The sequence below is a fragment of the Charadrius vociferus genome, unplaced genomic scaffold (assembly GCF_000708025.1).
Source record: "Charadrius vociferus isolate BGI_N301 unplaced genomic scaffold, ASM70802v2 scaffold198, whole genome shotgun sequence".
NCBI lineage: Eukaryota > Metazoa > Chordata > Aves > Charadriiformes > Charadriidae > Charadrius > Charadrius vociferus.
The window spans coordinates 686694-700240 of NW_009649951.1; positions in this window are offsets into that span (position 1 = coordinate 686694).

Below are 13547 nucleotides of genomic sequence, written 5' to 3' on the forward strand. Positions count from 1 at the left end.
GTGCAGGTGCATGGGCAGGTATGTCATCACCAGTGTGTGTGCAGCCTGTCCAGACGGGGAGCAGGGCGAGTAGCCTAGGATTGGACTGTGGGTGCCTCTGAGGGTGAGGCACCAGGAGGTGCTGGCTCCTGAATGGATCAAGGGTCCAAGCTTAGCTCTGGATGGACTGTCAAGATGGGGTTTGACTGAGAGATCTGCTGGGGGTGTGTGTGTATGTATGTCTGCAGGTGTGTGTATGAAAGAGGCAGGAGGATACAGGGGAAGTTACTGGACAAACTGCATGTCTAAGCCCAGCTGCCAGGGGATTCACATTCATGCATGTGTGTGTTCAAGGGGCTCTGCAGTGGCAAGGATGAGCCTGCAAGTCCTGTCTCTGTCTGTGATAGTGCCTTGGTTTCTGCCTGTGTGGATTTGTATGGCCTTCTGTGTTTACGTGCATATATGTATATTGTATATTTATGTTTGTATATGCATTCCTAGGACTACATGCTCAGCCTTACCAGCTTTCCCCCTCCACCTGGTGGGGTTGGAGGCGCAGAGTAGTGGCAGTCTTGGTACTGTCACACTGCAAGATTCAGCAGCCACTAACAGAAATGTAGGTGTCAAACAACTCTTCAAAAGTTCTGAGATAAAGGTAATGATTTCTAGGCCACTTTTTCAGGTGTAAGATGGATAATGACAATACTTAATTGTTAATAGAAAAAAAGTTGCTAAAGCTGGGGAAGCAGCAAAATAAAATTGTTATCTTCTGCTAACATCTCCAAAACATTAAATCTCAGGGATTAGTAATATGTGGAAACAAAACAAGTAGATCACTGATAACATCTTCCCAGGAACTCAAAGGACAAATGAAGTACCGGCACACCCTTTCTGCCTCCCTTCTCATCTTCCGTCTTTCTTGTTCTCATTGTCATTTTCTTCCCTACAGCCCAAATCTTCTTTGGTTTAGCTTACATAAAATACAGCTTTGACCTTCCCAAGCACACAGTGACAATTTGAAAAATGGATCCATTTTGTCCAAATGAAGTATCTGATCACAAAATCCTTAGTGAAGCAAAACTCTGATTGAAGTCAATGAGTTAGAGTGGAGTGACCACTGAAATCAATACAACCTTGTTTTGGCATGGGCTATGGAGCTACAGTTAGATTTTCCCCACCTGTCCCACTAACAACCCACCTTTTTGAGATTTCAAAATTATTGACTCCTGTCCACAATAATGCTTCTTCAACTGTATGTTCAGGAGGGACCAATGCCAGAGCACAAACCAAAATAAGAATAAAAGGGAGATTGGGTGACAACTTGGAAGAATTCAGAAAATTTTATAGGTGGGTAAATTGTTAATTTCACTTGTAACTGTCATGATAAAGGAGAGACATTTCTTGAGTATTTTTCAAAGTAAAGTAAACTATGTATACTAACCGTTCCTTTTCTTGATTGTAATATTGATGACTAGAACCAGAGAGCAAAACAAATGTAAAGATTTCATGGAATCATAGAATGGTTTAGGTTGGAAAGGACCTTAAAGATCATCGAGTTCCAACCCTCCTGCCATAGACAGGGACACCTCCCACTAGACCAGGTTGCCCAAGGCCACGTCCAGCCTGGCCTTGAACACCTCCAGGGATGGGGCCTCAACAACCCCTTTGTGCCCTTTTCTTTCCCCGCATTATACCAGTATTTCTCTCACTTGATTTACTCCTGCAGAATGGTTCAGAAATATAGAAGCAATCTCTGAGATGTTTTCTCTGTTATACACTATTTAATCTGCTAGTGCTAGGCAGGAGTCTTTCAATTTGAAAGGTGTTTAACTGAAAAAAAAAAAAAGAATATCAGGATTTGTGAAGATGAAAATCCAGTTTTCTTGTTTTAAGAGTGGCAGGGCCAAACACAAAAGCAATGTAAAGAAACAGCTGAAGCTTTGTTTCTCTTTGCAGAACAGACTTTTAATTTCAGGAAGAATTTGCTCTGTGATTGAATGGCAATTAAATTCAATAAGATCTGTTGAGCTTGAGTTTAAAAAAGGCTTAATTAATTACACAAACAACTAATGGTCCTGTTAAATTGGCAAGTAAGTTCATTGATTTTAAAGTTGAGGTAATTCTGCGTCTCTGCTTCACTGTCGTGAGATCCCACCTGGAGTACCACATCCAGCTCTGGAATCCCCAGGACAAGAAAGACATAGACCTGATGGAGCAGGTCCAGAAGAGGGCCACAAAAATGATCAGAGGGCTTGAACACGTCTCCTGTGAAGAAAGGCTGTGAGAGTTGGGGTTGTTTAGCCTGGAGAAAAGAAGACTCTGGGGAGACCTTAGAGTGGCCTTTTAATATATAAAGGGGGTTTCTAAGAAAGGTGGAGAGACATGATGGCCTGTAGTGACCGGACAAGGGGCAACATTTTTAAACTAAAAGATTGTAGATTTAGACTTGACCAAAGGATGGAATTTTTTATGGTAAGGGTAGCAAGACACTGGTTGCCCCATCATTAGAAGTGTTCAAGTTCAGGTTGGGTGGAGATTTGAGCAAGCTGATCTAGTGCAAGATGACCCTGCCCATGGCAGAAGGGTTGGACTAGGTGATCTTTAAAGATCCCTTCAAACCTAAATAATTCTGTGATTTCATGACTCTATAATACTATGATTCTATTTTACACAAAGCATATTGAAATTTAAATATTTTCTTAACCATTTCACTAAAGGTGCCACAAGACACCAGAAAGATAGACAAAAGGCAAAACAAACCAAAAACTAAATCACTATATTTGTATTTCATCCTGTTTATTGCACTTGCATGGCAACTGCTTTTATTCAAGTGAAGCAAGACCACTGCCTGCTCCTTAAACTTTTTAATTCTGCCTGGGAAGAAGCCTTCCTCCAAAGAAAACTAGTGTTGTGGGTCCTTTATTTGCCTAAATGGAGTGAGTTTTGGCCATTTTTAGTTTTTAGTTCCAGTGACTCTTCGTAGTGTCAGATCCAGTTTCTTCTACTCGAAATAATGAAAGGCATTTTTGACTGGGATGCGTTGAAAGAAGAACTTAAAAAAAATAAATGTGATTTTTTCATCAACTAATGCATAGATTACCCAAACCTTAAGTCCATCAGACTATGTGCCATACAATGTGATTTATACCCACAACGCTAAGTAGTTGCAAAAATAATGCAATTGTCACAGGATCACAGGACAATTCAGGCTGGCAGGGACCTGGAGAGGTCTCCAGCCCCAGCATCCATCCCAAGCGGGCTCAGTGGCGGGCTCAAATGTGGCTGCTCAGGCTTAACCCAGTGAAGACATGAAACTCCCCGGGTCAGAGACGGCCTAGCCTCCCTGGGCCCTGGCTCCACTGCTGGGCTTCCTTCATGGGGAAAAGGTTTCTTTTCATCTCCAGCCTGAGCCTCCTATGCTTCAACTTGTGCCACTGCCTCTCATCCTCCCACCATGTACTGCTGTGAAGAACCCAGCTGCTTTTTCTTTCCCCTCCCATCCCCTCTTGTCGTTGCTGGGGATGCTGTTGGGTGCCCTGAAGCCATCCCTGCTTCTGGTTGAACCTGCCCTAATCCCACAGTCTCTCCTTGCAGGACAAGGGCTCTAAACACACCTTCTCAGTGGCCTCTCCTGAACCCATCCCAGATTGTCAATGTTTATACGTATTGCATATACTCCCAAATTCTTCAGGCTTCCTTGAGTGAAGCATGATATTTCTTAAGCCAAATTGTCTCTTGGGGTAGGAAGAATACTCAAGCAGGCTTTTAGTTTTTAAACCCATTGGACATAAGACTATGGTTGAGAAAGTGCCCAGCACAGATAGTATGCTACCCAAGATGACCAAGATGACTACCTCTGCAAAGGTTTACTCAGGCCCTGCTTAAGGTGTTTCATTGTACTCTGCTTGGTACTGTTTAAAATGATATTAAAGTCTGAAGTAAATTTGTGTAAGATGCAGAAGAAAGGCCCAAGATCTTAAAAGCAAGACTTCATAGAAATTCATTCTACAAAGAGCTACAAGAAAAATGGCTTCACTGGTCACAATTCTTTGGGATCAAATGGAGTATTTAGTTTGATCTGAAAATAAATCAGTCTCTTTTGGATGCATATTTAGAAACTCTTCTTTAAAATTTAAATGTAGCTTAAATTCAAAAAAGTTTGTATGAAACATCCAGACTTTTCATTTGATTATAAACTCCATTTTTGTAATGAAAGCTATTTGTCTGAACAAGCATTTGCAACTTTAATATGCATGTCCTAGTGTTAACATTTTGTAAATATGAACTCTAATTTCTGTGATTTTTGTGTTATTTAAATCCCTTTTAATATTACTTATATTACAAAACAATCACAGTATTTCATTTAAATGTGATATCAGTAAAAGGTGTGATAGAAAGTCAAACTTTCTGTGACAGCAATTTAAAGGTTTGTTCTTTTCCATGCAAAGACTACAATACAAGATCCTTGGATAGGAAGACAGTTCAGTATACAGTATATCTTTAAGCATGAAAGTATTCACAGTGATTTCAAGATGAATGTTACTTTCTCCCTCAACAATACACATGGACCTCAATGACTTTACTGGTTCAGAATCTAAACAGAGACACTTAAACTTGTTCTATCAGATGTTAAAATTTACAAAATTTTCTCATCTACAAAGTACTTTCTCTAGTATTGTGGGCAGAAGATGGTAGAAACGAGACCATACACCTCCAAATAACTTCTTCTTTCATAAAACTACTAACTTGCAGTGTACTACATTACAGACATTAGGTTTACTGCAAGTAAACCAAACCTGCACTGGTATTATTAAATTCTGACTCTTTTCATCAGAAAGAAACTCGGTGAGGCACTCTGTTAGACATTACAAAAACAGTATAGCAACCTAGAAATTTTAAGGAAAAGTAATTTCATATCTGCTAAAAGAAATTGTATTAGACTTATGTCTCCTAATTAAATAACAGATTTTCTTTAAAATTATATTAAAATGATCTATAACCACGGTGTCATGGACCATAGACAAAATAGCCTTTATTGTATTTTTCTAATTAATTTCTCTTATTAAATGAAGTTCAAAGTAGCCATCCCCCTTCCTTCTGTCTCCTCTTGATCTTTGAGGAATAATTTATATGCAGGTGATCACATTATGCTAAATTATATAGATTCTTGTACAGTGCCTCTTGAATTATGTGGTGCATGTTTATGATTTTTAATAAATCATTTATATTCTATCCATTCATCCAGAAAATTCCTTGCTATTTTAATATTATAGGAAAGGGTGGAGGAGGAGAAACTACCTTTAATATTATTTATTTTTTGGGAAAAAATAAGTTTAGAGAAAAAAATATTGCAAAAGTGTTTGGAAGAACAAGTGAATAAGCACAAGAAATACTAAATAACTCACTCTTTATTTCCTCTGGATGCCTTCCTTTTCTTTGCATTTAGTGAGATATACAAGTGTCAATATAGAGAAGCAGCATACGACATGATTGTTGTTTTGATTTCCTTTGACAGAAAAGCTGACTGCTCTATACTTTCCAGTGTATATCAGGCATTCTGAGTGTATGTGTCACCCTCAAACAGACATGCTTCTGCAGTGGGATTCTTAAATCCTAAAGAAACATGTGTGGAGATGTGTGTACCTCTGTATCTTCAAGCTAATCACTATGGAGACTAAACTGAGATATTACTAGGAAGACTTTGCAAAGATAAGAATTACAGGGATTGTTGAAGCAAACCATTTATTGTTCATGGTTTACAGGGTAGAAACTTCCAACTGTGAGAAGGTGTCTAATAGAAGAAAGAGAATAGGAGAGAAGGGGAATAGACAGTATAATAGTGCACGAATTGAGAGGAAGAAGCTGAACCTAAGGTAAAGACAGTGTGTTTTAAGGCCTTGAGGATAAAATTGAAGTTTTGAAGTGGATATACATGTGTATATGTGCTCAAATTATGAAATCTTTCTTACCTAATTAGAAATGTTGGAATGATAAAAGAAGAAAAGAATAATAGCAAGGCAAAAAAAAAAAAAAAAAAAAAAAAAAGGTTTCAGTTGCTCAGGAAATAATTTCAAACTTCTCAGTACAAAGCATTTAGTATGCAAACACATGTTCATCTGTGTATCTCTTTTTGCGGGTCCAACTCCCAGTGAAAAATGTTTACAAAGGAAATATGTGACACATATGGTGATCACATCAATTATTTGTATCCATTTGCATTCCCAGTAGGCAACTTTTTTCCATCACTCTTCTTTTTCCAGGAAACAAACAAATAAATAAATAAGTATTAATTAAACAAACCAATCCAAAACTCTTGCTTTTTTTATATGATCCTGTGCCAAGACACAGGAAAAACTGGTAATAATACTGTTCTTAGAAGCTTGTGAATTCAATGAAGAGGAGCTATACCGTGAGTTGTGAAAATGAAATTACATTTTTTGAGACATTTTTTAAACACGATTTCTTTGAAACAGAGTTGAAAAGCCTTTAAGCCAGAATTATGTAGGAAATGTTCTTTGTTTATTGAGTGTGGACTTAACTATACTTTTTTTGAACTAGTAGGTAGTAGCTGAAAACTGTCTCTAAAAGAAACCAACAAACAAAAAAATCCCAATCAGTTTCACTAAAATACATGCATAAAGCTTTACCCAGAAACAATTTAAAAGGTAAAGCACAATGTATTTCCTGCATTCATCACTGGTCCACACTGATGGGAAGAGCAAGAGCCCTGAGGTCTTGCAGGAATCTATGTTTACAGTGTAGATCTGCGCAGCACTACTGCCAAATCATTAAGCCACCTTCAAACAGAAGTTCTAGCAGAGACAGGTGTTAGCACAGTGGGTACTGAGCAGAACAGAGGGAACGTTGGATGCAGTAAAAGACAGATACTTTACAACTCAAATTATGAGAGAACTACTACAGATCTCCCTACAGCTGAGCAAGGCTGATGCCAGCCATTGATTTAATGCTTGCACACACCAACCCTCACTAATTCAAAGAAGCAAGGTCATTTTAATTCACTTTGTCTGTTTTTTCTATTAAAGTAGCAAGTGCTCCCAGGAAGTCTGAAAGAATGTTAAGTATCGTAGTTACATTTTAGCCTATCTGCAACAATTGGAAGACAGATTTCCTAATAGAACAGATGTTACACACAAGTCCTTTGACTTATGAAGCCATTGACATAATTACAAAATTGATTAAGTAAGGATTTGTCCATAATACACTAAGTCATGAAAACAGATTAGTTCGTTCATTCTTTTGGTGAGCTAAATGCCTGGTCTTTAGAATCAAAGACCTTTCTGTTTGTCATTCTGTTAGACTTTTTCTTAAGAATATCGGTGGATAAATTTGATCTTCAAAAAAGAAGAGACTAATAGTTCTTACAGGACTCAAGTTTCACTGTGCTTTCCTGTCAAAAGTATTTCTATTCTTATTAAATCCCCCATCTTCCCCCACAGATATGAAATAACAACACTTTGATATATGGAGTCTATACAGACCTAGAGTACTACCTGGGAATGTGGGTAGGACTAAATGGAGAGAAACTTTTAAAGCAATTGGAATGTATGCTGAAACAAAAAATTCTGTTTTGCTATTTTATGGCGTGAAATCATCAACAAGGGGAGAAACAGCACACCATAGGTTCAGGTTCCTAAAATGTAATGCAGCACTAAAAGGGAACATTATAGGGATTAGTCACATACTGGTAGGATGATGGAGTCTATGGCATAAGAGCACATCACATATCTGTGATGCATGTTCTGATCTTCTCCAGATGTGTTTAATTGCATTGTATTATGCCCCTAAAGGGGTGGATTTGTCAGCTGGGCCTATATCCACATGAGGATCAGAGGAGGCTACAAAACTAATTTAGTTTTGAAATCCACACAGAATTTTAACACTGAATTATTAAAAGCCTAAAAGGGAAAACCTGATTCAGTAAACTTCTCTACCTCTTGACTATTTTTCTAGGATTTCACCTTTAGAAAATGTACAAAGAAAGGTAATAAGAAAGGTTAAACAGGAGCAAAGGTATTTGGAGTGAATTATTACAGTATTTCCTGGGCCAGATTCTGCTCTTCTTTACAGAAATTTATTATCTATCATTGCATAGATAAATAGAAATCCAGTTCATTGCATGGTTGTAAATGGTTAGCAGGACCTGGGTCATGGAACAAGGAATGTAAGGTTACCTTCAAAGGCAGCAATATGGAAGTGCACAGGTACCAATCACATGTCATGCTTTGGATTCAATTCCACAAATTCAGTTAACATTCCTCTTCTTTCAGGCCTGGGAGCACAATGGCTCACACTGTTTCTAGATCAGTGCATATGCTTTAGTTTTATATTGTGTTTGCATGTCTGTAATGTCTCTTTTTTTGGAGGATGTGGATAAATCACAGCTAGGACCTGTCCCAGACAATTTTCATCCTGTAAAGCGGAGCAGGTCCCCTGTAGGGTAGGTCGAGGGATATTACCTGAAATGTTAGAGGAGAGAAGAAAAGATACATCCCACGAAAATACAACCACCACCTTTGTCTCCATAACAATATAGAGAATATGTTCTGGCAACAGAACATTAACTTAAGTTTTTTTTAACTACATATTTCTATTATCTGAATATGAAAACAGTGTTCCTGTAGAAAGGGATCTGAACAGTTTTTGTAGGAACTTCCTTATTATTTAGGCTGGAAAATTCAAGTTTTATATCTTGAGTGTGGCACACAGACTACTTCTGATATATTGAGGAAGACCAGGGACAGTAGTTAGCATGACAATGCCAGGCAAAATTAATGTTGCATGTGGAAAAACATTAGTTTTAAAGAGGGAACTCAGAAGCGGAGTCCACAAAAGCATTTGTGGAAAGAGCCTAATAAAATAATCTGATTACAAGACTGTATCAGATGATGTAATTGCTAATAATTGCTAGTTGTTGATCACACTACTTAAGAAGATTATTAAGATGGAGATAAACTTAACTCTTCCAAAGGAAGGAGATATATGTAAACTTTCTCCCCTCAAAACAACTCTGCTCCCAAAACTAATTTGTGAAACCTCAGGTTTGGATACCATGGACTCACATAGACTCAGAAATTGTTACAAGGGGAATTCTGCATGAGAATTTTGATGGAAACACCTGTAAGCTTCAGCAACCACTCTGTTGTAGGAAATTCAGTATCAAATTACCATCAGTTTCAGCAATTTTTAAACTAAACAGAACAGAGCTCTACGAAATTATCTGCAAATAATACACATCTGATATTAAATTACAGAACATTCCTAGAAAAGGCTTTTCACAGTATGTCTTGTGCCTATCACAGACTTTTTAGTTACTGTCTTGCAGAGCCAATGGTCCTTATATTTCTGCAGTCACACTTGGGCTTCAGTCTTGACAGGATGCCAGTATAGTCTAAATAACTGAATACAAAAATGATAAATGGTGGAAGCTGAAATATATAATTGAAAAATGTCAAGCCAGTTTACCCTTTTTTCTGTGTTATTTTGTATAAAAAAGTACTGGCACCACCTTTCTTCACCATTTCAAGCCACATCTTTGAGTGTTTGATACAAACCATATACAGATCAAGCACAATTAGGAAACACACTGTCCAGTTATTCAATGAACCACAGCTAGACTACAGATAATAAATCTTCTCTTTCTTCTTGAAAAATTAGAATAGGATAGAATAGAATAGAATAGAATAGAATAGAATAGAATAGAATAGAATAGAATAGAAGTATTTCTACAAAGACTGTTGATTATGCCTGAGTGTATATACATCTATTCACCTTCATCCTTACTGGATTTCATTCAGTATTTTCCAGCCCACCATCCTTTCAAATTTCAGAATACTTGAAAACCTTCCCTGCTTAGTGTTAACTGCACATTTACGAAGTGTGTTCTTTACCATTCAGCTTGCTGATGAAAATATCAAGTATTATTAGACACATGAAAGATCAAATCTCTTTTTCAACATAAAACAATTGATTATGATTCTCTTGCATTATCTTTTTCAACACATTTTACAGTTGTTTCATGGAGGCCATATTTTTCTTTCTTGCTTATAAAACATATGACACAGTGTCAGAATGACTACCAAACAATAAAGGCGTGTGACATCTATTGCTTCTATTTAGTCTGGAAGGGCTGTTTGTCATGCTCTAAATTCAGTTTTAATCCACTATGCTTGCTTTTAAGTAATTCTCAGTTACTACCATGCATTGCCTGTTGTCTTCTAATTATTTAAAAATAGTTCAAAATTTTGCTTCAACATTTTTCTAGAAACAAAAGTTAGGCAAAACAGGCCTAGTGCTGCCCTTTGTGAGAAAGAAGCTAGCTAGCTGTTCCAAGATTACTTCAGCTAATTCTTTAAGAAAATTATGAAGAAGTTCCTAAACCTATATGAACAATACAAAAATCTTTCCAGCTACTCTAGAAACTGTTTACCATCACTACTGGTAGCACTTGCATAAGCCTCCTGATTATATTCGAATGTTTTAGTCCATAAATAATACTGTCATCATTAGTAGTACCAAGACACAGGATTTGAGCCTCATCAACGACACAGACATCAGGACTTATTAAATGTTGTCTGAACATGTCTTGAATTTCAGGGAGTTCTGTTTTAACTTGTTCAGCTGTAGTGACAACTGTCTCACAGCCATGTGACTAGTATATAGTTGTGTGATGTCACACTTTCTGTTATTCCTATATCTTTAGGATTCCAATAGCTATAGGTACATACAGAAAAAAAAAAAAAAAGGTTTAATCATATGAAAAATACCACAAATGAACCCTTGAGTACAGAGCAAGAACCCCTTACCCCCAAGTCAATATTGGCCTACAAGTGAAAAATGCTGACGACTCACTGTAAAAACTCACTGCTTCAAACTACTGTCATTAACACAAGGACCACATAGGTAGTAAAAGAGTGAGTATAGGTCACACTACACTCATTAGAAAGTGTGTGTCGGCAGTTGCAACTACTTTTATTGACACTTATTCTGTAATAGTATTCTTGTTTCTTTTCTGTAAGCATCACACCTGGGAAAGGTAAATCTGCTTTTAGACTGTTATGATTTCCTTTTGGATAACAATGAATTTTTGGCTTTGTGTAGAACGTGCATTTCTTATGCCCACAAACTGAAAAAATTGCAGTCCAACAAACCAGGGGAGAATGCAGGTAACAATATTTATTTTTAAATTGTTGAGAAATGAATACTTGTGACATTTTTGTGAGCAGACTTCTGTAAAAGACTTTTTTGAGCATTAAGCTTTGGTAATTAAAGACCAAGCTTGTAAACCTTCTTTATTGATTAACATATTAAAACCTTCTCAGTTCTTCTGTTCCATGTATATATATATATATTTCTAGAATAATTTCTTACTAGTGAGATTAATCACAGATATTTCATTTTATATGTTGGCACTTCTGATTTTATCCTTACATGCTAATGCTCGTGGTTGATATAACTGTACTGGAGGTATCACTATGCTGACAGAAGCAGATTTCGGACAGCAGAAATGGATTAATATCACTCCATAAATATCTGATAGGTCATATGAGAAATAAAGAATAGCTCAGAACAGGCTATGATCTATTTAAGAAACCTTGCTTATATCCTCAAACTTTAGAATTCTCTTAAGTGTTAATGATGTTGCATTTTACAAAAAGTAGTAATTTATCAGCAGTAACTGGTAAAGAGCTAATCATCTGGAGTAACTTGCAAGCTAATCTCCAACTGGAAGGTATGCTTTCTCCTTTCCTCTGCACTTTGTAGCAGCAACAGACAATAAAGAGAGAAAATATTTCTGCATCAGTACATTTTGTCCCTCAGTGTTTATAAATTCTATTTCTTACTGGCTACTTAATGTTAAGATTGGCATCATGGTACTTACAGGATGGAGAGAATCACAGCAATGAGACCAAGTAATTTAATTATCCTTTTCATCTCAATAAAACTCCTGTGAAATACAGAACCTGATTCTCATTTCATAGACTTCCACTGATTCTGTCAGAAACGTGCATTAGTTGTAAACTACAGTGTTCTGGAAAGATCTATCAAAAAATCTTTAATTTGAATTTAAAGCAAAGCAGTTCTTACAGATTGTGCACTAGTGGCTTAGACAATGTAATTACAGACTGCATTCCCCACTGCCTTTGCTTCTTTGTTACACTTAATATTTTAAATACAGGGTTTTTCATGGTTTTATTTAACTCCTGTGGAATATTATTGTGTTCATACAAACAAATAGTAATATAATTATCCAGAATTTTGTAATAAAATCAATAAAAACATTAGAAAAAAAGAGAAAAAAGATTGAGAGTAAAATGCTATTATTTAACTAGCAAGGGCCAAACCACACAAATGAGAACAGTTACTATTCTGAAATGTTATTTAAATATATTTATTGTTCCCACATACTTTTGAATAAATATGTCAGATTATTCAAATAGTAACATAGGCCTTGCAGAGTCTACTGGTTTTAATTTACAGTTATGATTAGGATTATGGAAGACAAATGCTTGATGTTAATTTCTTAAATGGTCCCATTAGCTTTAGGGTGAATATTGTATGTAATAAAATGAATTCTTCTATCTGCAGATTAGAGGAATTTATATATATATATATATATATATAACATATATATATTTAAGAGCAGACCTTTCGTAGTGTTTTAATTTCTGTTAAGACAAGGAATGGAGGGAAGGGGAACAAAGTATATCTTTTTGATAATAGAATCTATTTGCAAAAAATACTTATAGAGCCTTCCTAGATTCTTGTTTTCAGAGATTTTCAGTCTACTTTGAGGAGTATCTTTAACTAAATCCAAGATAAGGAAACTGTCAAGGAAGAGCAAGACATAGAAGGTGGTCTTCACCCGTTTACAGCTACAGTAACTGTTTATCCATGATGTAGAATGGAAAGCACCTGTTGTGCTCAAAGGTGTTCTGTTTAACACAATGCATTCAATGCTGGGTGTAGTGAAAATGTCTTCCTTTTGTGTGCATGTGTCTGTGTTTGTGTAAATACAACATTTAAAACTCTGTCTACAGTAGCTTTAAATCTTGTTTTACTATGGCCAAAATACAGACATAATACTCCACTGCTACAACCATATGCCAGAATTTAAAGTTTTGTTTCCTGGCAGTGGTGGTCTGTGCCCATTTTATTCTTTCACAGGGATTAAGACATAGATAAAAGAGTTTCAGAAAGAGGACAAAGATTATTTAGTCCATTTCAGTCTCGTGAGTGCAATCTGCTTTTTTTGTCATGTTCAGTTTAAGTCCTTTCTTTCTGAATATCAGCAAATATTTTATTCTTACTATGCTAAAAGTCTTATCTTCATTTTTTGTTAGTTTGTTATTTTGTCAAGTAAATGAAATCAATTACTTCTACATTGTCTATGTGATTAACAACTTCACCTTTTGAAATATGTCTTTTGCTGAGTGATAATATGTTAGTAAAAACACACACATGAATAAACATACATGCTTACGCATGCACAGATGTGTGACTTCAGGTTCAATGATCTGCACTAAAGACAAGTTTGTAAAATGCTTGAG